This window comes from Typopeltis vanoorti, chromosome 26 (genome assembly GCF_054136105.1).
Source record: "Typopeltis vanoorti isolate ZY-2024b chromosome 26, IOZ_Tvanoo_1.0, whole genome shotgun sequence".
NCBI classification, from domain to species: Eukaryota; Metazoa; Arthropoda; class Arachnida; order Uropygi; family Thelyphonidae; genus Typopeltis; species Typopeltis vanoorti.
Genome location: NC_143574.1, coordinates 10,089,039 through 10,114,073, shown reverse-complemented (window position 1 = coordinate 10,114,073; position 25,035 = coordinate 10,089,039). Strand labels below are relative to the sequence as shown.

Here is a 25,035-nt window from a genome sequence, read left to right as displayed (position 1 = left end):
CAGTTATTAAAATGCAGTACGCATGCGTGGTAGACGTCTCTCTCCGTGTACGTTTCACAAATGTAATCAGTTAGCCACATGGCCTCTCAGTGTGATGGATATTGCAGCTGGGAAAGGTAAGAGTATTTGACGTTTACGAATTTATGCGATAAAGCAACAGGAAGTTAAATCCATATAGTAATAGATATTGATATTTGTAGTCTGTAGAGAGTGCGCATGTTACAAAATACAATATTAGTAATAGTACATTGCCTAAAAGGGAAAAAAAAAAAAATGGGAAAATCCTTCGTCAAACTATGGTACACGTGTTTAATTTGCAAGCTTTCAAGTAAATTACTTGTGCAAATTGTACGCTCTCGAGTAACGGATAAATAATAAAAAAAGTATATTGAGTATATTTGATTAGTTAGGTTAAGGACTTGTGATCGCTACGGCTAGATTTTAAATTTACATATTTTCATCATAACTGTAGCTCCTTGTATTAGTATGGCAACTATAGTTGGAGACACGCGTGCTGCAAGCCAATGACTAACGTGATATTATGACACTGGGTTTTTCACGGTCTTGTATTGAACAGCTAAGCAAACGAAATATTGTTTTTTTCTCGAGTGCTGAAACGATGCATATAAGGATTATTTTGAGGAGTCCAAACCCTACTTAATATTAACTGGTGATCGTCTGCTAATTAGCATATCAATCACTCTTATCGCACGTACTAATTTCTTCATACAAACAAACCAAATTGGCCTCATTAACCCGCATGTACTAAACACTTTTCTGAATGTTTTGAATCAGTGAGCTTAGACATCAAATGGCACTGCTCTTTCGTTGTTTGTTTGTTCTGCACGCGCTAGGATGACAAAGTAAATATTTTTTATTTAGTTCTGTTCGGGATTCCATTTTATTATCAAAACATGTTTTTATAAAATGCATTTCAATGTGATTTTAATTACGTAATAAAGCATTATTATAATTATTTGTAAATACCAGCCAGCGGAGTTAGAAACTTTACGTCAAGGACAGTGGCAGATCTTAATTTAAGTTTTTGAAGAACTATTACCAGGGTCTATCCTACATACCCTCAATCTATCCTCCTAATATACATTCCACAGTCCTGCTATTGAAAGTTTCCTAACCACCACAACTCCAATTTCCCTAGCCTCGCCAATTTAATATACGAATTGAAATCTCACCATGCCAAAGTACATAAATTTACACTTACTAACACTGAATTGATGGCCATTATCATTTGCACATGCTTTCATACGCCCGTTTGATAAAATATGCAAAAAAGAAAAAAAAAATCATTTGAAATATCCTAAGAGGAAACTTCCTAGCCGAAGGACAAATGTCAGTGAACAAGAAAAGCGAAAATAAAATTTCGAGTGGTGACGTTAATAGTACTATTAATAGGCCATGAGTATGATACAAGAATTTTGAAGCGGATATTCAGCAATGAACACTTCCGTATTTTATTTTATTTTTTATGGAGCTTTATCATGCTTTCTAGTTAAGGTTTTTCCTTTATCAGGTTTATGCAGTCGCAATGCTATTCAAGAGATTGAGACGTCGGGGTTTCTAACCTATGTATTATCACGCGAGCGAGCGCGTGCGTAGTCTGCGAAGAGGAACAACCTTGCGGTAACTACAGTAGTACACGAAATTCGATGAATACGCTCCCTCCAATTCCCCGCTTAGTGTCACGCGATTCGGTACTACATTTTGAACATTCTGTGAATAACACGTGGCTCGATTTGATTGAGGGGGGGGGGGGGGAACGGAACTTTGCAATAATTAAACGATTTTTTTCTTATTTGGAGCAAAAAAGGCTATTGGTATTTAATAAAAAAAAATCCTTAACCGCCCACTCACGGTACGAATATATTTTAGGTTTACATAAACCTTTCAAGGGCCTCTGTAACACAGTGGAAGTGGTGTTTGTACTCCTCAGCGCTAAACCGCCCAAAGACAGACTTAAGTTAAAGTGGTCTCCGACTATACGAACCTTTTCTAACCCCTTTTTTTTTTTTCGACCGGTTCCCGACTTATTCGATTTCTGGCTCGGGCAAGCGGGTTTTTTCTCCCCGAAACTCTGGTTTTTCGTCCCGTAAACTCAAGAAAATCGACCGTTGAACCCACACTATTTCAGACGTTAAAAATATTGTGTACGAGATGGCGGCACCATTTGAGCCGTCGCGTCACTGCGGACTGCTTAAATCAGTGATAGCCATTGGCCAGTTATCTCTGAACTGCCCGTTCAGTTTCTGACCTCCATTCTCCTTTGCTCGGACTGTCAGTCTATCCAACTCATCCCGCAATATTTTAACATATTAACTATTGTCTATTCGGTTTTGCATCATCGGCAAACATCTGAATAGTTGTTCTCATATCCTTTTCTATATCGTTAATGTACAGATTAAATAGCAGCGACACAAGAACAGAACCCTGTGGTACGCCGCTAGTCACAGGCCTCCCTACTGGACTACTCCTGACAGTCTGGTATCTCTCCAACCACCCTCTTATCCAATTCATGTTTATATTGGTTTCCACGTGCTGAAATTTATAAATTAGGATTCCACGCGGTATCCTTCAAAAGCCTTGGCGAAGTCGAGCAGTATCACCCTAAACCCATTACCTTTATCGAATTCAGCTGTCACTGTATTATAAGACGTGAGCAAATTACTGAGGCATGACTTGCCAATCACAAAACCATGTTGCTCCCCATATAACATACCATTTCTGTCTATCCATGGGGACTGTGCTCTTGACCAACTTCTCGAGTAACTTGACTACGACTCCTGATAGGCTGGTTTGTGGGTACACCAGTATTGGAGCCCCCCTTTTTTTTTTTTATGAAATGGAGCTATTTTCCCTCATCTATGCCCGTACTGGTGTATTGTGTTTAAAGTTGCGAGGACTTCTAAAAGCTTGGAGGTGAGTTCACTGGTCTCATGGTTGCGTGATAAGATTTTCCCTTTTGGAAATGTCTATTTTATCTCCGCAAATTAAAGGAGCCAGAGAATACACCGCAGGCTTAGTTGCCTTGGATGTAATCTCAAACTATGATCAAAGTGCTATGCAAATAAAGCAGCACCGTAAATTGCATTGGCTAAAGTACACTTATTAGTGTGAGATAGGATGAATTCCCAGCAAACATGGCAGTTCTTTCAGTTTTAGACTAATATGCGCATATTTTCTTAATGCAAACGAGTGCTGTTTTTCCAGCTTCTCCATTTTACATTACTTCATCTAAAGCAATATAAAATCTTATTATAAAGTTGGCCAAATGGATAGCCTCTATGATTCGTTGAACCCTTGGATTGGGTTTGTTACATTATTTAACGCGTGTAGCTCTTAGTTCCCCCCCCCCGTCAAATCTATTACTAGTGTTCATCATAAAAACATGAATTTGCTTCCCTTCCAAGGTCGAGTGGTGAACATTTGTCAATGGACACAGCATCCTGGAGGTGAGAGGCGTATTACATACAAATCACACATGGCACAAAATAGTCAATGCAAATATGAGTATCCAAGGGCCGTAGCCATACTGATTACTAGAAAAGTAATTAGCATAAAACAGACACCGAGAGTCCGAGGACCGCATCTAAGAGGGCTCCCTTACCAGTTATAATAATGTACATGTTTATTTTAATTCCTAATTGAATGAAGCAATTTGTAAATCAATACCTTAATTGGTTATGATATGAGTTATAATGATATTTTATATTATACGTTTAAAGTAATTATCAACATTGTTTAATCCCATAAGGTAGTTTCTCAATCTTTTTCTGAATACATATTCTGAGGTTATAAATTTAATTTCATTCGGAAGTTTATTATAGCTGCTCGTCGCAATGTACTCAAAAGATTTATGAAAAATTTCTTTGTTAGCCTTCGGTACTTCCAGCGTGTTTCGACCGCAGCGCCATCCATAATCTACATTATATACCAAGAAACTTTCAGTGTTTCTTTTTACATATAACACACAACCATAGAGATATAGTTTCTGAAATGGTAGAATATTATGAACGATATACAGATCATTGGTTGAATGTGCAAAGTCGGTAGTAGTTATGGCTCTAATTGTTCTGTTTTGTATTCGTATTAATGGAAGCAGATTGTTATAATAGTCTCCGCCCCCAACAGGTAATGCCATTGAAGTGAGGAATTTCCCCAGGAACAGTATAAACATCTTAAGAATGCTGCACTTACAAATTTTTTAACATAATAATATATTCTGTTAATTATGAACCTAAACTTATTTGTTAAGAAAGTGGGGTGGGAGTTCCACTTCAAATTGCTATCAATATGGAGGACCAAATACTTGATGGGTTTTTGTTTTGATTAAGCTACATTTACAATTTAGAGTATCATTACATTTCCTTTCATGCCATTTTATAGTTATACTGTGATCTAATTTGTCTGTTAATGTAAAGTACATAGATCTCGTTTTGTCGGTATTAATGTTAAATCCATTGTTGCTAAACCATGTACTGGACTTAGTTTTAATATATCGCTATTAATTCCCTTTTTTAGATCTTCAAGGGTTGGTTCAGTGTATACTAAAGCCGTATCATCAGCAAAGGATATCATCTTGCCAAAAAGTTTGTATTTACATAGATCACTGACCTATATTATAAATAGGATGGGTCCTAGTACCGACCCTTGTGGGACTCCGTATTTTATTATGTTTGTGCTTTTAAATATATCATAGCTGAAATATTATTGTTTATTATTTAGATAGTATCTGAACCACTCATCAGTAATTCCCCTAATGCCGTATTTGGACATTTTCAGTAGCAATAGGTCATGATGAACTCGAACAAATAACGGTACAACTGAAGCAGTCTTTAAGTGTTCTATCTATTCTATAAATTTACCGTGTTCAAAGGATTTATTAATCCTTTGAACACGGATTAATAAATTTATTTAAATGTTAAAGCTTTTTAACATTTATGTTGTTACATCCCACTTTCCCCCCTTTTTTTAATCCGATTACTACCCTCTTCACTTCATCTTCGTTTACTGCATGTAGATACATGGAATTCTTAATCCACGGAAGGTGACAGACATACTTTGTCCTTTCTGCAGGGCCGAAAACCCAACTGCCATAGTTGAAGTGGTTGTTCATTTTGTTACGTATATCAGTGATGTCATTGGCCTCGGGGAATTCTCGCGTTTTGTGTTACCTATTATCATATTGACTAACCTCCATTCTTTACTTATCATTACAACAAGAAAGAAATTTCGAAATTTTTATAGTCGTACTCAAAATTTAAATTGTATGGATTTTTTTTTTATGCTTATAGTATAGTTTCTCTTCTGTCTTTATCATATTTTTTAGTTCATCTGTTATCCAGTGTGTGTGAACGTCCTTTTTTGTAGTAACTTATTAGACACAAATCATATAACTGATTTGTGTCTAATTAGTCAGTTTGTGGCAGTTGATAATGTTTTATGTATTTTTCAAATTTATTATAATTGGGTATTATTTAAAAGCAGATGTTTTAACTATTGTTCAAATTTTCTCTATAGCGCATGTGCTAATAATTAGATAGGGCTTAAGAAAAGAAAATCATCCAATGTCTAGATCTTTACTAATAGAAGTTCCTACCCTCCCAAGTATCGTCACGAAGGGGTTTATAATGTGGATAACGTTTTTGATTATTAATAGTTTAAAAAAAAAATCAAAGTAACTGTTGGAGACTGGGTGGGCAGTTCAATCTCCACTGGTAGCCAATCGGAGATAGCTGGCCCAAGGCTATCACTAATTAAGCGGTACGCAGTGAAGAGAGACGGCTCAACAAGTGCCGCCATCTCGTGGTCCCTAACACCATATATTTAATGTCAGAAATAATATGGGTTATACGGTCGATTTCCTTGAGTTTACGGGACGAAAAACCCGAGTTTCCGGGAGAAAAAATCCGCTTGCCCGTGCCAGAGATCGACTAACACGGGAACCGGTCGAAAAAAAGGCTTAGAAAAATTTCCTCTAGTCGACGACTAGATTCGAAACAAAGTCTTCCTTCGTGCGGTTAAGCGCTGTGGTGTGTGCAAACGCCACCTGTGGACGGATGTCGAAGGCGTGATACTGGTTGAGAGAGTGACCCCCCCCCTCCGCGGGTTCGAACCATAACACAATATATTTAATGTCTGAATTAATATGGGGTCTACGGCGAGAACGGTCCCTTGTACAGAACCTCGCCGAGCCCTCCCGAGCGAGCGGGATCTCCCGCAGGCGCCCTTCAGCGATAGTGTTAATTTTTTCATTTTATTTATTTTTTCCAGGTTTGTAAGGAACATTTGGGAAATTTAATTATTTTGAAAATAAATATTCAATCAATTCTAATGCAAACAGCATATGTAATTTCACAATCTGCAATTAATTGGCCATCAGATTGTCCAGATCCGATGGCTCGTGACTTTTTCCTATGGGGTTACATGAAGGAAAAGGTTATGTGAAAAAAGCCCCAGATAATCACACCGCTGAAGGAGAATACTCAGCTGAAAAATTAAGGTGCTGCAGCTAGAAACATTAACAGTTGTCGTGGAACATTCGGTAGAATAGGGCCAATCTTTGTGAAACCGAAACATGAATTCACTGAACACCGTGGGCTGAAATAATGCCTTGAATATACCAAACATTAGTTGGTGCTAACAGGCCCGTTTCTACATTTTGGGGGGGCTGTGCAAAATGGAAAAGCGAGGCCCCTGAAAGTTAGTAACATTTATGGAAATTTTAAATGGAAGGATTTGTTAATTAAATCAAATATGAAAAATATTTATGCACGTAAATAAAGAAGTATGCTCTTTAGCATCAATTTAAGTAAAGGGAAAAAATTAGTTAAAAAATAAATGTGTTTGTATGTACATGATATATTATTTTTATCATGGAAGTACACATTATCTAGAGAGAATTCTTATAAATACACCAGAATAATGATTTATAAACTCGAATGAATCTATTTGTTCATATATTTAAACCACTTCTACTTTGATAGTATTATCTGATGCAGTGCATTTAGTGCACTGCATCATTTTAGTGCATTTAAAAATTCTGGAATTTGAAAACGTACAGCTCTAACTGATTCTATTCTACATTCCCATCTTGTATCACATAACGGTTTTGGAGTTAACTGTTTAACAAATTTCTTTAATATGTCCCAACGTGAAGTTGAGGCAGCATATAATATATATATTTTTTGTATAACATTAAAAAAATTTATAGCTATAATTGGTGATTTCGCGACATCCCCTAAAATCAAATTTAAACAATGACAGGCGTAAGGAGTATAAAATGGCTTTTCGTTTTCATTTAAAATGTAAGCACGGACTCCCTTATATACTCCTTTCGTATTCGCTCCGTTATCATACCCTTGTTCTCTACAATCTGACAATTTCAGATTTAATTTATTCAAAAGTGATTTTATATTTTCAGATATACCTTTACCAGTAGTGTCATTAGTTGTTAAAAAGTCAAAGTGTTCACGAATTTCAATATCTGCTTCAAATATATGTAAAAATCTAAAAATTACTGAAATTTGCTCCTGATGACTAACATCAGGAGTACAATCGAGAATTATTAAATAGTACTTTGCTTGTCGTATCATATTTACGATATTTTGTTACATTTTGGTTCCCATATCAACAATTAATTCATTTTGCACAATGGGTGATAGATACGAATTTTGTTTCTTACCTACAATTTTTTTCCCCGAACATCGTATTAAATGATCTTTTAAAAGTACATCAAATTCTGCAATTAATTCTGATTCCTAAAAAAATTACCATTATGGGCTGTGTACAAAGTATCAAAATTACCTCTAAAAGCTAAATTATGTTCGGATAAATAAAGAATTGCTGCTGCTATTCGTCTTAAAACATTTCTTAACCATTCTGCTTCAAATTTTATAATATTTTGATTTGCCTGGTCAATTGTATTGTGATTTTCTAAATTGCATTCCATTTGTGCACATGAATACATGCATTTCATGTGCACTGGATTTCGTTCGTGTGACTTTAATCTTTCACTTACACGTCGCCAGTCAGAAAAGCCATTATTAGATAAAAAAAATTATCATCAGAAGAAAATAATTTGCAACAAAAACAAAAAATAGAGTTGGAAGAGTTTGAATACAAGCCATCTTCTGTTTTGCTTCTTTCCATTGGCAATTGTCCTAACATAGTGAGCTGTGGAAAAACACCTCTTGTTGTCATCTTTTGGAAAATCATTTTCAGTCGGAGGAGAGGGTAGACCACGTTGTACAATTTGTGTTAGTGTTGCGTTGTTCCAAATTTTGGGACATGTTGCTGGATCATCAATATAGTTGTAGAAAGTATTTTAACTTGGGTATAATAAATGTTAAAAATACCAAGCAATTTTAAACCTGGTTTTACTCCACTTCCCAAGTAAGCAAACAGACAAATAAGTCAAGTTTGTGCCTGCATGTAATGCAAGTCTAGCTGATCCTGCAGGTAGTGCAAGACCAAGGTAGCTCATGGTAAAAGAGAATGAGCTCTGATCACTATTCTTAATATTTACCCATAATGCAAAGCGCATCTCCTTGAGGAGATGTATGATGCTTTGTATTAAAGGCAAGGGGGGCCACTACCCAGACCGGTTTCGACCTTTATTGAGGTCTCGTCAGTGGGAGCCAGGCTAGAAATACCAAGATTTTAGTAATACAGAGCTTATACGTATTTTACCAGAACAAGTTGCCATAAGGTGTTTTGACGTTATTAAATAAAAATCTCAGGAGGAGATATAAATGTAGAATTGCACTTGGTCTTGCACTACCTGTAGGGTCAGCTAGACTTACATTACATGCAGGCGCAAACTTGACTTATTTGTCTGTTTACTTGGGAAAAGGAGTAAAACCAGGTTTAAAATAGCTTGGTATCTTTAACATGGATCATCAATAGTAAATAGTTCACTTTCCTCTGTCTCAGTTTTAGGATCTTCGATACTCATTGTTTGACCAAACGCGTCATGTTCTCCGCTTCCTTTGAGTATTCCAGAACTCTCATTAATTAATGTTGAAGCCGAAGAACTGTTTGTAGTTATTTCAGAACTCCCGTTATCAACTCATATATCTGAACAAATACATGAGTTCAACTTCATAAATTTAAACAGTGAATTTCTTTGACGTTCCTCGTTCCTTCTTTTTCTTGTTTTAAATTCATATGGAATCAGAGAGAAATTAGTCGGAACACTAAATTAGCTGTATACAAGACAGTGTTCAAACCAGTTTTAACTTATGGATCTGAGAGCTGGGTCAGAAGTAAAACACTTGACCAAAGACTTGAGACCGCAGATATGAGAGTCCTGAGAAAGATTAGGGGTGTGAACAGATGGCATCAATGGCAATATCATATTAAAAATGAGGATGTTAGGAAAGAACTTGACATTGTCAGCATCCAGGAATGCGTTAGCAGAGCTAATCTCAGGTGGTATGGTCACTTAAACAGAATGTGCGAGGAAAGATTAGCGAAACAAGTGTTCTCTGCCAGGTTGGCAGGAAAACGACCCAGAGGAAGACCAAGATATAGGTGGATTGATACGGTACAAAGTGCCTTAGACGATAGAAATATAAGATCTGATAAGGTTGGAGTCTTGACAAGTAACAGACTGATTTAGAGGAAAATTGTAAATAGGAAGTTAGTAATGATGTAAATTTTTCATGTTGTACTATCATATCCTGTACACCCCTTGAGGGTACATCGCAGGAATTTGATGATTGATGTATTTCAACTTATACAACAGAAATATGCTAAAAAAAAGTATGAAAAATTCTGCCTGTTCTTAAATCTGTTAGCTTCTATAATAATAATAAACCTAATGATTTCTGCAAGCGCCTCCGTAGTCAAAAAAAAAAAAAAAAAAAAAAAAAAAAAAAGTAGCTCAGTCGGTATAGATGAAGCTTTGGTCGGAAAGACTTGGGTTCGATTCGTGTCCAAGACGTGAGGAACTTTTATTTGGTCTCTTTCGACTAAAGGTGAGTTAGCGGTCTAATACGAAGTAGAGGTTTTCGTTTTTTTTTCATTGCAATTTTTCGTCCTCCAAAACAGGCAAACTGGCCACGTGAACACACGCGTCTACAGACAAGACACACCGGGAGGCATAAGACCAACCACCTTATCCTCGAGATGGTTGCGGTTGAGAAGTCCACAGCTAAGAAACTTAATGGTTCGTGAAAGCTCAAAAAGAAATTACCTCTACATGCTTGTAGTGTTGAGTTAATATAAAAACTGGCGGCAACAATTGATTAAATCGTGTATACATTCTTGATCACACTTTTGCTGATACATTAACTTGTTTCCAATATACAGTAACCAATTCAGACCGGATTGAATTACTTCAGAATGAACTTGAATAAAGTTTCTGTCACGAATAGTTTTTCACATCCAACAGATGCTCAGTTGGCTCAAGAGGTTAACAAAATAAGCTATAATCTTCCTAATGGGACTTCCCCCACCCCTTGAACGAACGATCCATGCTTCGATATTAATTATCCCACTGAAAATTAGTTGAAATTACGGAAGAAGCACCAACTCCACGAGGTCAATTAGGGCTGTTTCCAGAACTGTCACTGGAATTATTTTATAACATATTTCGTGTGTTTTTCGATGGTTTTGCTGAAGGAAGCTATCATGTTTAGTTCTTTTATAAATGCTTCTCTAGTACAACTGAAAATGAACTTAGGCCTTTCCGATTACGAACATACTGACTGCCCTACGTAGGGGCACATGACGGAACATTACCAAATACTAAGCACGATGGGATGTACCTGGTCAGACGCAACAACGTCGAGCAAAATGCTGCACTTGGTCGTTGCTCTGACTTCAGTGAGAATATCGGATTCCCCCCCCCCCCATACTATCGCATCCCAACCACTACCTGGCATGATTGATCTGTACTCGTGTTTCTAATTAGTCTAGCTCTGTCTCTTGCTTCCAGGTCTCAGTAATATCGTTGAATTGATGTGTTGATATGTTCGGGTTGTTAGGCATAAGTTTCCATGACTTTTCTGAATACAGCAATAAAGAAGGGGCATTTGCTCCTTCAGGTATTGCCTGCCTTATCACTATATACCCTACAAATGAATACGTAATTGATGAAATAGATCACGAGGATGTGCCTAATAAACTTGCTACTCAATGTATATTTTCGCGTGAAATACTGGATATGGTGACAGTATGAACCTAAAGATTTAAACTGTCATAAGTTGATTACTAACTTCAGAGAAATATTGAATTTTAGTTAGTTAATTAGCTAACCCTAGTTGTCTTCTCGGTAATCAGGACATCCTAGCTATTTTCATGGATGAAGCGAGGCTGTGATTGTCTCAATAAGTCCAAAAACAATGTGCATGACAGTCTAATTGAAATTGCTCGCTATAGTATTACTTCTTTGTCTATGATCTCTTATGCTTTTAAGCGTAGATGTTGCCAAAGAGATTTCCATGCCGTCCTGTCCAAGGTTTGTTGTTTTGTTTCTTTCCAGTTAATTCCCTTCTTTTCCAATTTTTCTTTAATTTCCTTTTGCCAACCTTTCCTGGGTCTGTATGTTTCTTTTTCCTATTTTCTGGCTTTCGTATACATTTTTTGCTATTCTTCCTTCCATTCGATTGAGATGTCCAAACCATCTCATTTGGGCTTGTGTCATGAATTGATTCAGAAGTGCAACTTGAAGGCTGTCTCTTATGGTTTGATTTCTTATTCGGTCTAGTCTTGTTTTTTGTGCCACTTTCCTGAGATATTTCATTTCAATTGTTTGTAGTTTATTTCTGTTTCCTGTTGTTAAACACTAAGACTCACAACTGTATGTTAATGTTGGTAGAAACACTGAACAGTACACTGCCATTTTGGTATTTTGGGTGACTTCTTTCTTATCTAGGAGTGGGCCTTTCATTGCATAGAATAGCTTTGTTCCCCCTCTTATCCTCTTGTTAATTTCTGTGTCTAGTCTACCATCTTCTTGTATATATGATCCCAAGTATTTAAAGGAGTGGACTTGTCCAGTTGTTGATTCTCTATTTTTATGTGTTTTTGTTGGTTTCTAGATATGATCATTGTTTTAGTTTTATTTATATTTATGGTCATATTCCTTTTTCTTTTTCTTCATACCAAATGTTGATATTGTACTGCAGATCTTCAGCTGTTTTTGCTAGAATCACTACATCATCTGCAAAAGCCATATGTGAAATCCTGGTTTCTTTCAGTTTCCTGTATCTTAAGTGGAATGTTTTTGTTTGGCATGCCTTTAAAATTTCATCCATTACTACGATGAAGAGAAGAGGGCTGAGGATACAGCCTTGCTTCACTCCTACATTTGTTTCAAATTCTTTTGATCTATTATTACTGGTTCTTACATAATTTCTATTACTTTTGTAGAGGCTTTGTATGGCTGCTATTAAGTTATCTTGTATCTTGTTTTTCTTTAATGTTTTCCATATTAAGTGTCTGGGAACGCGGTCGAAGGCCTTTTCAAAATCTATAAAACATGAATGTAGTTTCTTTTCCATATTCCAGTGTTTTCTCTGATATTTGTCTAAGACTGAAGATAAGATCCTGTGTGCTTCTATTTTTTCGAAAGCCATATTGCATTTCATCCAGTGTGCCCTCTATTTGATTCCTAAGCCTCGCTTCTAAAATGCAGGTATATAATTTTCCTGGAACGCTTAAAAGCGAAATTCCTCTATGGTTTTCACATTTCTGGTTCTCCTTTCTTAAATATAGGGATTATTATAGCTACTTTCCAGTCTTTGGGAATAATTTTCTTTTTCCATACAATATTGAATAGGTGTAAAAGAAATTTTATGGCTTTCGTTCCTAAATTCTTTACCATTTCTGGTGTTATTTGGTCATGGCCTGCTGATTTGCCCAGTTTTATTTTATTTATTGATGCTAACAGTTTATTTGCATGAATTTCTTCACTCTGATCTATTTTGCTCGTGTGTCTTGCTCTTAGGATGCTATTTTTTCCGTGTCCTGCATCTTCCAATAATTCTTGAAAGTACTGTTTCCATCTTTCCATGATGTCTTCGGAATTCGTGAGTAACTTTCCATCCTTATTTTTGATAAACTTTATGGGGCATTCTTTCTCTGACCTCATTCTTCTTAAAACATTATAGAAGAGTTTTTGGTTTCCTTTAAAATTTTGTTCTAAGTATGTCCGAAGTCTTCCCAGCATTTTCTTTTCTCTGCTTTCACTAAGGTTTTAACTTTATTTCTTTGGTTGTTGTATAGTTCTCTATCAACCTGCAGTTTTGATGTTATATATCTCTTCCATAATTGCTTTTTCTTTTTAATTTCTCCTTTTAGTTCTTCAGTCCACCAGGGTGTTTTGTTTCTTCTGTGTATTATTTAATGATACACCACAAATTTCTTTGCTTCTTTCTAGAAGTGTTTTGAACCTGTACCATAGGTTTTCTACATCTTGGTCTTCATATCTCTTTTTCTACTTCTTTCATCTTCTCTTCTATTTTACTTTTATACTCAATGGCTGTTTCTTCTTTCTTTAGTTTGTAGTTCTTTATCTTAACATTTATTTCCTTGCTGCTACTTCTACATTTTTCAACTTTTATTTTATGGATTGTTTCCAATACTAATAAGTAGTGGTCACTGCCAATTTCAGGACCTCTGTAGACTCTTGCATTTTTTGTATACTTCCAGTACGATCTGCTTATGATGGCGTAGTCGATTATAGATTTTTCGTTTCTATTGGGCTCTTCCCTGGTAAACCTATGGATTTCTTTATGCTTGAACATAGTATTCGCTATTACTAAATTATTTGTAAGGCAAAGATTTATTATTCTTTCTCCATTATTATTCCGGGTTATTTCTCCTTGTGATCCCAACACTTGTTTCGTTTCTTCATCTAATTGATTCCCTACCCGGCCATTAAGGTCTCCTATTAGTATGATATGCCCTTGAACTTCAATTGTTTTTTGTAAGAGTTCGAAGAATTCATCTTTAATTTCTTTATTGGCATTATCGTTTTGGCCATATGCAACAATTACAGTGAATACTTGGTTGTCTGATTTAAAATCTATAGTAATTGTCAACAACCTTTCGTTTATTAGTTGCCATTTAGTAATATATTCTTTGAGATCTGGTTTAATTATGCAAGCTACCCCTTGTTTTCCCCATTCTCTTGGGTTTACCCCTGAATAGAAAAGTATATACTCGTCTTTCATTTTCTGGCAACCTTGACCTTTCTTTTTTGTTTCTGTGACTGCTAGCAAATCCAATCTTGATTTTTTAAATTCATCTATTAATTCGTTTTCTTTTCCATGTAGACTTTTAACGTTCCATGTTCCGTCTCTCATGTACCTTCTTCCTCGCTTTGTCGTTAATCATTTAGGCAGCTCGGCTATCTCTTTGTTATTTCTTTTAATGAGTGAAATTTTAAGGTGTGCAGGGGATTAGTCTTCAGCACCCAAGTCTGGTGGTGGGGCTGCCACCTTCGAGGCCCCCAGACCGGCCTATGAGGGAAGTGCTATCCTGTTGGTCCGCAGGTGGTATTTTATTTCCCTCCGACCCTTCATAGTAAACTATGACGAGCCTTCCCCGATCCGCCACCAGGGGACGCGCCCGATGGGGGTTACAGGTGTCCCCACACGGGATTTTCGGATATTTTTATAGCCAGTTTGCTTGTTTGAGAGATCAACATTATTTTTTAAGTCAGTGCTATATTATCAAATACATTTTTGAGAAAGTCATTTTGTACCATCGGATATGTTACCAATATGATGAGACAATTTTTTCCCTACATAAAATTTTCAAGATCTTTTGAGTAAATATTTTTCCGAAAAGTTGGTTTTGTTTCTTTAGTTGGTTGTCCGAATAATTTAGTTCTTTTTACCAAGCTAAGACGTTATTTTTGTATGTCTTATTTCGTCAAAACGATTTAGACTTTACAATCAGATGAATGTAGATATGTATTTCTCAACCTATTAGATGAACAAGTTAAATTGTGTAACCAAGCAACAACATGTTGCTTGAAGAACCATTAGTCACTGCTGATGCAATACTACTACTGTGAATAACTGTTTATAAATATATTGGTGGACCGTAAAATTTTCTTATGATGCAGGCGAGGTACTTTGGACCATCTTTTAGGTGTGCTAACTTCATAAATTGTACGTGTTCCGAAAAGCAAAGTCATTCGAGAAAATGTGACTTTTTATATATTAAGACACTAAGTCAATAGGCAAGTCAACAGCCAGTGAACATATGGGAGGAATCTAAAATAGGGCACTGGGGACCTGAAAAAAAAATCTTTCATTTAGAGCAACTTGCTGAACAAAATGGAATCCATATTCATTTCGGTTTGGTTCCTCTTCTCTTGTTTTTTTTTTTTTTTAAGCTCGACGTCATACGAAATATAGTTTGCTTCCCTTGGAGACAATCGTGGCTTATCATTGCGCCAGATAACTGGCTTCTACAGTGTGAAGTCCGTCCAGACTACTTTTCACGGAAAAGAGATCGGCCTCTAATGTAATCTAATTGGTTTAAGGCTTTCAGAACAGAAGCTTCGAGGATTAGTCCTAAGAAACATTCTTTAGCGTTCGTGGGAGAGTTTATGCATGTGCCCTAAGTTCGGAATTTTAATTACGGAACTTATATCAATCGTTGCGTTTATTACCTGAATATGCTTCCAGTTGAGTCGGATGATTGAAATTGGGTAAGTGATTGTTGTAAGTGAATTTTGGCAACATCACTATTTTAATAAATATTCTACGTCTCAAATTCAGTAGACCGTGTCTTATTGAGTAATTATATGGAATAAAAGTGGCCGGGGGATACTAAAATAAACTTATACAGTAACGTACTAACATAATCCAGACAAATATCAAATCGAAAGTTTTTATAATAACCATATGTGGGTTCGGCTATCACAACTTCCTTCGATAGTTTAATGCAAACAAATAGTGTTGACTCATAACAACTTCCACGTTCCCAAGACCATTTATCTGTGACTGTACAAAGTCAAAAGATTACTGAATTGCCACGAAAGGACATGCCAACGGTATCATATCTTAACATGTTTTTTTTTGTAATGGAACTGAAGGTTTAGGAATAGGTGTGCTTTGGAAAAGGAAGTTAGAAACCTACGCAAAAAATTAGCACCTTTTTTTTATGTCTTATGGAAAGAGCGAATACATCCGTAAATGCTTCACTATTCTTTGAAGTAACCATGGCTCGGCAATGCTATACTTTTGCAGAAACTAGCGTTTCGTTACAAATCACGTAAATTAAAAACGTTAAGGCAATTCTTAAGTGAACAATTAATTTGAAAGAAGTTGTCTCAGTTCCTTAAGGATCTGTAACGTCACACTCAGTTGAATGCACATGGAATTTCGTATTACAATCGCTTGTAGCTAAAATCTAATTAAAAAGACAAGCGAAAATATTATTTTATTCATTAGTAAGATTCTTGTAGATTTATGAATAGTTTTTTAGGCTATAAAATTAATTAATTTTCTTGTTTTTACGATTTGCAAGCATCCAATCGAAGTAAGCTGACTTCAGCGAAAAGTTCAATCACTCTTACGTCGCCGTTGACCAGATTTAAATTTTCAATCGGCTTTAATTTTGAGATGTGTGCGGATTATATTATAAAGGCAATATAAAGTATCTAATAGTTTGATTTTGGATATATTTTCGGCTTACTCAAGGTTAAATCTGTCGCGACTATTTCAATCTTGTTTTTGAATGTAATACCTGCACATCTTCACAATGTACAATAAGGCGAGTATTGTTATACTCAATCCTAATTGAGTTGCAGACAACTTGCAATAATTATTTCTTTCGAAATAGATGAACAGAATTGGAATAAGGTCAAAACCAAATTTACTTATGAAAGAGTCAACCTTCATGACTCAACTTGGTTTTTGTAATTGCAAAAAGTATTAAAAACAAAACGCGGGCTTTTAACTAAAAAAAAATCAACCATCTGCGATCACCCTTCCACCTATGCACGAATTTAATCTTGAAATCTGGATTACTGTAATAGAATCATGATCCGGTGTAGCAATTTCTAAAATGAACAGTGCTTTTTTTTTTCGTTAAAGAAAAATTATAATATAATTATTATTTGACACCTCCAGGGAGTCCAAACACTCGTCAAGGGAGGGCACCTGCTCTACAGCTCTGTCTCCACCACTCAATTCACCACCGCAACTACACCAACGCCATCTACCGCCGACCACCACTAGTATTTCCACAGACAAGCAAACATCCATGCCCACGGCGGTTAATACAATTAAAATGTCAATATAGATAGGGCGATGTTACTTTTCTGGTTTACTTTGGCAGGCTATTTATAACTATGGATAATTCAACTTTAGAGATTTATATTAAATTTATTCATTAAATATCTTAATAGTTATTTTGGAATGTATTCGGTGGTCGTGCACTTCAGTGTATTAAGAAAAAGTGCTATATAGGCAACCTTATCTACTTAAGTATACAGGCAATGTGCCAAATCTGTTTCCATGGTTACGCTGACGCTGCACGCATTGTTTTGTTGTAAGCTATGAAGGCAAAATTAGCTTGTAGAAACGCCTGAATATATTGAAAATTTCTCAGAAATACGTCAGCTGACTACGCATATAGGAAACAAGTCAGTCAACCTCGCCTTCTAGGAACATGACACAGTAATTACTATTCAAAGGATATATTTTTATCAACTGTTTCGTGTTGTTTGTAAAGCTACACTCTATGCTTTTATGACTAATAGCAGAGCCTGACATTTTCAGAAATACTATTCTACTTCTACTATTTATAGTAATACTGTATTTGGTCGAATACATAACGCCTTTGCTCTCCAAACAGCAAGCGGTATATCCCAATCCCACTGTAGAATTTGGATACCTTTTTTTTTAAGTAATTTTCTTGCCTAGGATGCGACAACCAGTCTGCTAAAGTGGAGGTTTGAAGTGGCTTCAAAATGTTCATGCTTCGTCTCAACTAAACACAGCCTTGAGCTCTACTTAACCTTAGCACTCTCCACACACACACACACAATATTTGGAAATCCGATTTATATATGAAAACTTTACCGTGAATAATAGTTAGTAGGCGAGCGTGTGCGGTAAATGCAAAAACATTCTTAGAAGTTCCTCCATACAAGTTAGTATACAGTACAGAATCGAAAGATATTGCGTAAGCGCCTCATGTTTACCTCATACATAGTAGACTGACCTTCCTACTGAATTTATCAACATTGTCCCACGACAATGCTCCATACCATACTACTGCCTCTACTAAATTTGACAGTTGGAATGATACAGTCCTGCTGGAACCATTCCCCAGGCAATCACTCCGTAGGCAGCAACTATCCTCGACGAGTATTTCGAGACTGAGCTCGTCGATCTTGGTCAGTGAGTGACGGTGCCTCACAAGGTGTTTTTCTGCTGTGGTAGTACCGTCAACTTTCCATCTTCGAATGCCATAAGCAATGCTGGATTTCAGTATGCCCAGACGGGTTGCAATGTCACATGCAGCACATACCACCTTTTTATTCCCAGACGTACGTAGACACGCCCTGAATATTTGCATGTGATAGGATCCGAAATTTGCATAGCATGTAAGGTGTCCAAATACTTCTATCAACATTGTGTGTGTACACGGAGGGGTCTGGAAAGTTCTGATAAATTCCTAGAACAAAAATGTTATTAAATCAACTGATGTAATAATTTCTTTAATTTCTTTTTTTTTTCTTTTTATTTTTTTACGTAGGTCCGTTTCCTTGGCGTCTTTCCATAGCTATTATAAAAAGGCAATGCTGATATTGCTAATAATGTAACAACAGCGGGAATTACTCACCAGGTGTCACTAGTATAGGAAGGACGTGCATTGTAGTTTTCTCACACGTGGGCTACCACATTAGGAAACTTACCCGATAAAAAACTAGTGGCAATGGGAATCACGCGAAAAGGTTAGCATGTCTTGTGAATATTCGCTGTTATCAAATTCTTCACAAAGTAACATTTTCATTTATTAAAGTACAGTATAACAAAATATCCCTATGGATAACTTACGGAACTTGCTTCACTTACTTTTCGTTTCCTTTACTTAATAAAAAAAAATAAAAAAAAATCCAAACATTTCTCCCTTTCAAGGGGAATTTTTCAAATAGTTCGATACCAATAAGACTTAGCGAAGCGGAACGAGCTTCAAAATCTACCTTTAATTCTATCGCTTTCAGAAACTCGTCATTGTGTTCATTTAAATAGTAACAATTTCTAAGTCAAAGATGCCTTTTAACTCTGGATTAATAAACAGAACACTGAGACAGAAATGCTATTAATTAATAGCATAAACAGAACACTGAGACTTAGAAATGCTATTAATGCCACTAATTAAAGTCGTGATAGCCCTGGATACTTTTTACACCCTCTGTCCAAAAAGAAACCGAACTTTTCGAAAATAGAAGAAACTAGTGGCGCCACCTGTTGTATCTTTTTGTTGTCGAAAGCGCAACCTTCATTAGTGTTGTGTGAACTGTTTATGACATTTGTTTCATTAGAAGCAGAGTTATATGCCAACAGTGACTGTGTTTTGATGAATGACGACGCGTACGGCATGAATATTCATGTCGTACGCGTCGAATTCTCGCTATCAATCGCTTCAAAACTTCGAGATAAAACTCACCATTGACCGTTTGGCCAGGCTGAACGAATTCTTTGTGGATAATGCCCTTGGAATCGTAGAAACAAATCAGCATTGTCTTTTTGACTTCCCCCACCGATTTTTTTTCGGATGCCCCTCTTCTGGTGGTCTCCACTCAGCACTCTGGCGCTTTCTTTCGTGCTCATACACGTTTCTTCACCAGTAACGATCGTTTCAAGGAAGTTTGAGTCTTTACGAGCGGTTTTAATGAGGTCCTTGCAGTGTTCGATACATTTTTTTTTTTGTCGTCGGTCAACTTGTGGGGAACAAATCGCGAATTCAATTTACGAAGGCCCAAACTATCGGTCAAAATGTTGTGCGCAGTTGAGTTTGGAATTCCCAATTCACCTTCAATCAATCTCACAGACGATTTCGGGTTTTCTTTGATGAAATCACGCACGTTTTGGATGTCAACTTCGCTCAGTCCAGTTTTTGGATGGCCCAGCTTTTCGTCGTCCTCAAGCGTCTCACGACCACTTTGAAATCGCTCAAACCACTCGTAAACTTGAGTAAGGGATAAGCATTCATCATCGTATGCTTCTTGAAGCATTTGATGCGTTTCGGTAAACCTTTTACCAAGTTTAACACAAAAGTCAATCGCAGCTCTGTTCGAAACTCATTTTCCGACCGTTCGTCAAAACACACTGTCACTCTTGGCACTATAACTCGGCTTCTAATGAAACAAATGTCATAAACAGTTGAAACAACACTAATGAAGGTTGCCGCTTTTGACAGAAAGACACAACAGGTAGTGCCACTAGTTTCTTCTATTTTAGTAGTGACTTATCTCAGTAGTGACTTATCTCAGTCAACACGCTCAGCCTTGGTGTGTGTGTGTGTGTATATATATATTTGAACAAGGAACAACGCGCAAATGGTCTGATGGCCAGCATGAAAAATCAACAGATGGCAAATAAACTGCCGATTAACTCAACCTATATGAGGCACAGCTTCTATTATATTCAAACATTTTAAATTTCCCTACAGTCTTCCCCTTTGTACACATGTTTTAATTTTAAAATTAGTTCATGATTTTATTTTAACAAATTTTCTCTATACTGTCTATATTCTTTGATGCTGTTTCCAACACACCTTAAATTAAAATGGCAGCAAAATATCAATCTGGAAATAGGCTGATTAATTTTTAAACCTCCGGAATTAAATTCCGTTGACCCACCGAATAATAATGGCAGCCATTTATACTTGAAGAGTTCCCATTTTATCAAATACAATTTCTAGTCATAAAATACACATACGTTCACTGGCGGTCGGTGAAAATTTTAAGTGCGGTGCTGCATATACAAAATAAAAAAATTCTTGATTTCCTAATCAGTAACCAATATATTAATAAATAAATTTACATATTAAAAAATTGCTTTATTAAAAATATTTCACCCTCACAACAAACACCAGTAATAAAAATTTCGTATCTCACAGAAATAACGCGCGCATGCGTACAATTTATCTGTAAGTGACACTGCCCAAACGAGCAGTGTTGGAATCGCTTGTAACGTGCAATGACAAACGCAAACGAATATCGGCGAGTCTAGCTGTAATTGGCCGAACATGATAATTCCGACCTGCGTTAGATCGCAGTGTATTTGTTTCGTAATCTAAAGCGTTAATCGAGCAATTCCAATTATTAACTATTCAATCAATGTCAAAACATAAGCTGTAACCTTTAACACGTTGTATTGCATTTATATAATGTTGTAAGCATCGTTATTATTTATATACACAAACAAAATTTAATTTTTTCATTTTTTTCCTTGGGAATTGCTGCAGTGTCGCAGTGCTTATGTATTACGCAGTGCCACTTAGTTTTAGAACTAAGCGTTCTAAATGTAACGTTCTAGATTTACACTTTGGTAAATATAGAAGCATCACCTGTTTGTGCTAATTCTATCTTCAATATTAGTATTCGATATCAGTATTTTATTATTTCTAACTGAACCATTCAATTTCACTACTGTCATCGTTTTACTTCTGTCACTGTTTTTAAATAAAAAATCTGCTGCCTACTGAACGATATCAATTTATCGTTAAAAAAACACGTGCTGTTTCGCCTATTTATTGTGCCTATGTTAACAGAAACATGCTCACAGAATTGTGAGCATGTTTAAATAAAAAATTTTTAATGATTGATTATACTCCAAGACTGGTTTGAGTACTTCATGAGTCTATCTTCTCCACTCTTAATAGTCTTGAAAGATCTTGGAGGCTGTTGATCTTAGCAGCTTTCTTGATATTATTGATCAAGATTATCCTTGGTCTGCCCTTGTCCGTTTGGTGATTTTCCGTCCCTGTAGGGTGATATAAAGTAATCTGTTGGTTCATTTTGTTTACACGCCCATACCATTTTAACCTCTTTTTATTTAGTTTGACTAACATTAGTTATTTGTAATTTAGTTCATTCTTCGCTATTTGATTGGTCTGTTTCTCAATCCATTTAGTTTGGGTTATTTTTCATAAGCATTTGTATTCAAACGCTTACGAAAAATAACCCAGGAGCATGTATAATAGGAAGTGGATGCGCGAACATGTTGCAGACACAGTACAATGGGTCCCCGCTGTGTCTGCAACATGTTCGTGAGTCCACTTCCAATTATACATGCTCCTGCTGGTCTCTTTTTGTTTTTTTTTACATAGCCTGGGAACTGTTGAAGAGAGTAAACATTGAACTTTTTTCAACCACTGTTCATATCTACTTGTAGCATAATCGACAGATCTAGGACAATTTCAATACTAATGAAAAGTTGCTGATTCATCATGCTCGTCCCCCACGTATTTATGGCCTTCCTTAAAGTGCACCAAACTGGTTATCCAATAGGTTGCATAGGAACTACTTATTTGGTAAAATATCTTTCAAGACTTCTATGACACTTGACTGAATAAAAAAAAAAAACGTCTATATCCAAAAATAGTTTTGACTTCAAAGAAAAAATTAAAGAGCTTCATTTTCAAGAGTCTCAAATGATTTTCTTCGTAGTTTCACTGTTTACAAATATATACCACTTCAAGGAACTACAGCTTTTACAAGATTTCAAAGACATCGTTAGATTATTGAAGTTTGCTATGCTGGCTATTTTACTTGGCGTAATAAATTATTTCAACGGATCGAGGGTACTGCGAATGAATAGGCCTATAGCATCTACTTTGGGTGATTATTTTATGGAGTACTAGGGAGCTATGCCCCCCCTGGCACCTACGGCGCTCAAGTCCCCCGAGTTCTGGACTGGTAGGCCGGTTCTCCTTGAATTCTGATGACTCGAATTTTGAAATTGAATTTTTTGTTTACAGAAAGCCATCCTTTTTTATATCATCCTTCACACACAAAAAAAGTATTATTAAAAGCCTTGTACACCGAGCAGGCACAACTTGTTCTTTAGAGTCTCTTGTATTAGAAGAAATAACTTACTCGATTGCTTAATGGATACAGCGAAACCACGATACAGAAAATAATTGATAATTATCTCTCTCCCAGATTGCAATCTGATGTTAAAAAGATCAGCATTCCTACCTTAAAGGAACACCTGAAGAAATAGCAAGGACCCTTCGCAGATAAAATCTGTATATGGCAGTTTGCTACGATTAGAATTCAGGACCATCAAGATTATACAAGAATTTTGGAATCAGAAAGTACAGGCCTTGTTTCTCATGTCATCGACAATACAGTTCACTGGAACCCTACCAAGATGCTACAGTATAACAAGTTTTCAATCTGATTGTCTATTTTTATTCACATATATCTGCACTCTGTGTCCTACTGTACAGCTGCAACCAAGACACGTGATGTCTTGGTTGTAGCTGTACCAGTTCTCTCTGAATGAAGCTCATGACATGTTGAGCGAAATATATAGGATTAATAAATCTATTTAGTTTCCTCTTACATGTACGAACTCATTATTTAAAACATTATACTATGTCTAACACGCATGTCTATTAAACGTCTAATACTGTTTCAAATAGTTTGACATGCTGCTGGAAGTAATCAGAGACTTTAAACTTTCTATGACTTCCCTTGTGTGACATAAGAAATTTTGCATCTTTCTCTATAATAAACTGTTTTCTGCTAATTTTCCTGGAAAATTTTTCTTTCTCCACAGGGAGGTGGTAACTTCCTACAGGAAGTGTTGACTTCCGTAACAACACTGTCACAGTGCATTGTGATAAAGCTCTTTGACAAGAGTAAAAGCAAACTCGATTGTTAAATGAATTCCTATTTGAATACTACTCATCAAATGTTTAAATATACATTAATTTCTGGATTTTAAACTTCGGAGGTTAGTTCCATTGGCCCAGCAGACATGCCTAGCAAAGGTCAGTGTAGTTGCCTATTAATATCTTGAAATTTTAAACTGTTACTTAAACTTCAAATATCCGCGTACCCCTTCTTAAATTTTCGTTATGACCAAGTACCCCCTTATCAAAATAATAAATTATTTTATTTGAATTTATATGTTCATGTAAACAAAAAATAGAATTTATTTTTAAATTTTGGTTCTCCAGAGCACCCCCCTAACGACCTTACCCGTACCCTCAGGGATACGCGTACCACACTGAGAAACTGTATTAAGGGATACGAAGGCATCAATTACCTTAGTATCCCATAATACAAAGAACATCCTTCTGAGGTTATCGGACTTTATATACAAGTAGCTTAGTCGTGAATATACTTGATGCGAAAACTTTGCTTCAATTTAGTTATTAAACAAGAATATAGTGCTTTCAAAAAAAAAAAACAGCGTCTGTAATATTTCAGTGCTTTGAATATTTAGTGGAGTGTTTGTCGATTTAAGGAAATAAGTATTTATTTTGATTTCAATCATGCTTTTCTGTTTAAAATCATTCAAGATAATGATTTAAAATCATATTAATCATGGTCATTCTTTAAGGGCGCCGCCCTACCCAGTTGTACTCCGAAAGGCGTGCAAAAGAAAGTACTTGAAATCCGGCAGGTCCAAAATTTAGTCAATAACTTGGTTGACACCATTCTTTCTTTCTTAATCCCCATCTTCTACCTTTTTTTTACGCAGTCGAGTAAGTATTCTTGCAATTGCGACCGAGGATAAGTTTTCGGGTGACCCTCCACCTCCGTATGAGACCGGCTGAGTCACCTTTCGTTGAAAGAGACCAGATAAAGGTTGTTCCTCGCGTCACTGACGGAAATCGAACCCAGGTCATTCCGACCAAAGGCTTCGTCTATACCGCTTGAGCTACGTAGGCTCTGGTTGACACTATACTTCGCCCTAAAGTATACAGTTCCGAAAGTAATGCACCAAGTCTTAGTTTCTCAGCACTGTAGGAAACTTTCACGATAGATGGTAGCGAGTGATCGCCCAACACCCATAATCT

General features: G+C 36.3%; 1 protein-coding gene across 3 annotated transcripts in view; it reads left to right on the top strand.

The window, feature by feature from the left end:
• The first annotated feature begins 37 nt into the window (after nt 1–37).
• Cpes (Ceramide phosphoethanolamine synthase) overlaps nt 38–25,035 on the top strand; it is a 118,839-nt gene continuing 93,841 nt past the window's right edge. The window contains exon 1 of one of the 3 annotated variants that reach the window (XM_090415171.1): nt 38–116. The gene's annotated coding sequence lies outside the window, so the exon portion shown is untranslated. Of the gene's footprint in view, nt 117–4,540; nt 4,605–15,503; nt 15,689–25,035 lie in introns of those variants that run through there. The other 2 variants (XM_090415172.1, XM_090415170.1) reach the window with 2 other exon arrangements.